This window comes from Trachymyrmex septentrionalis, unplaced genomic scaffold (genome assembly GCF_001594115.1).
Source record: "Trachymyrmex septentrionalis isolate Tsep2-gDNA-1 unplaced genomic scaffold, Tsep1.0 scaffold60, whole genome shotgun sequence".
In the NCBI taxonomy this organism is placed as follows: Eukaryota; Metazoa; Arthropoda; class Insecta; order Hymenoptera; family Formicidae; genus Trachymyrmex; species Trachymyrmex septentrionalis.
The window spans coordinates 4,609,331-4,611,194 of record NW_017305779.1 but is presented as its reverse complement, the minus strand read 5'-3'; the positions used below and the strand labels follow the sequence as shown (position 1 = coordinate 4,611,194).

At 30.1% G+C, this 1,864-nt stretch overlaps 1 protein-coding gene across 2 annotated transcripts in view; it reads left to right on the top strand.

Moving 5' to 3' along the window:
* Nucleotides 1–1,864, top strand: part of LOC108752631 — a 54,432-nt gene that overhangs the window by 27,775 nt on the left and 24,793 nt on the right. The gene's annotated exons all lie outside the window — the stretch shown is intronic.

The following is a 1,864-nucleotide window of genomic DNA, read 5'->3' as shown; positions in this document are numbered from 1 at the left end:
ATTCCGCGTGCATTTTTTTCCTTTCGGACGCACGCGGTACGTCGTGTTTTCGCTTAATTACATCCGTCGTGGTGAACTCTGTTTTATGGGAGAGAGCAGTGTCCATTGCGTCCAACATGTGATCTGATCTAAGATCTGTGGGATCAATGTATTATTTCTGATACACACACACACAATTCAATTTGTATAATACGATACACGTGCACATTCGCACACGTGCGTATTACAAAAATTAAGCGGAAATATAAAACGCGAAACAATATCTAATAACAATGTACCATTTAATTCAAAAACATAATAGTAATAATTTTGCGATAATATATGTACTAATAATACCTATAATAACTAATAATATATGTAATAATAATTGCGATGATAATAATAATTTGCGATTTATGTAGCCACTTGTAAGTCGATTTACATTTAAGTCTGTGATTTTTACATTTAATTTTAATTAACTATAATTGATCATTTAATCCATTTGATTATTTATATAAGAATTTTTTAAGAGTCGTTTATTTAGTGATATGTGAATAATAGAATTTATTTGACGATTCTCTCTACTTGAGTGAAGTAAAGAGATGACTGACACTCTCGAGTGCGATACTAAAAACGTTGTATGAATGAAACCTCACTATTGGGGTCTGGGCAGACCCCTCTCGATAGTACAAGGGTTAATTGACGATCAAATTGCGGCGAGGTCACTACGTACAAGCCGAAGAAGGGTCCTGTTTCGGATGCATGATTAAGATTTATTTGGCATGTATTTTTAGAACGCGACTCGGAGAATATCTTTTCTCGAGTGCTCCTGATATACGAATTCTAATGATAGGTTTACAGCATCCAAATCGCTCCTGAGAGAATCGCAAGTGAGTTTTTAGACTAGACTATAAGATCTTAGACCATAAGCTCGAAATAGCATCGTTAGACGCATGCGTTTTTATCGCGACAAGTTGTCATCCTTCAATCTTCTCAGCATTTGATCTTTTAACTTAATAGCTTGATGGGATAGTGATGTTCTTATTCGTCAGCTTTTAATAGAATGAAACGTCAACGATGACTTTAAGAAGTTAATCGATATCGGATGTAATTAAGCGAAAAGTATAACTTGACATATTTTTTTATTAAAAATACAATTTTTATTTTCTTTATGTTTATTCATAAATAATTTTTTTTTGTTATGGAAAACAACGCTTTTTATAGTTACATATCACCATTAAATAAATAATAGTAAATAATAATAATAATAAATAATATACAATATATTTTTCTTTTTGTAAAGAAAATCTATGAGTATCTTTTTTGTCAAAGTGCATTTAATTTTAAATTTTAAATTAACTTTTTATAAGTTAGCGAAACAAAATGAACAGAATTAATTCTAACTAACATTTTTATTTATTGCTTATTTGTTGCTAAAAAGTTGCCAAAGAAAAAAATTAGTTGCTTTTCTCGTCGGTTTTTTTTTTTAAATGATGTTCCGCTAAAAGAAAGTTAAATTAGCGAAACAGTATGCGTATAACAAAGCCGATCTATAGTACATAAAAATAACGTAAGAATTTGTTGCTAATTTGTTGCTGTCGATATATTCTAGTTTTGAATCCATTATCTATGAAATAAGTATAAATACCGAATATAACGATAAACCTTAGCGTGCTCGCTTTACTGATATTTTATTTTTGTTTCGCTGTAAGTAAGATCGGAGTCGCATTGGGGGTATAGAATCAAGAGGGTCAAGGGAAACAAAAAAGTCTTATACCATTTTGTAATTTTTGCCATAGTTAACAAGATATTATTACTAAAAATAGCCGAATATTAGTCTTTTATAATTTTTGCTCAAATACTATCAATTTTACAAAAAAAAAAA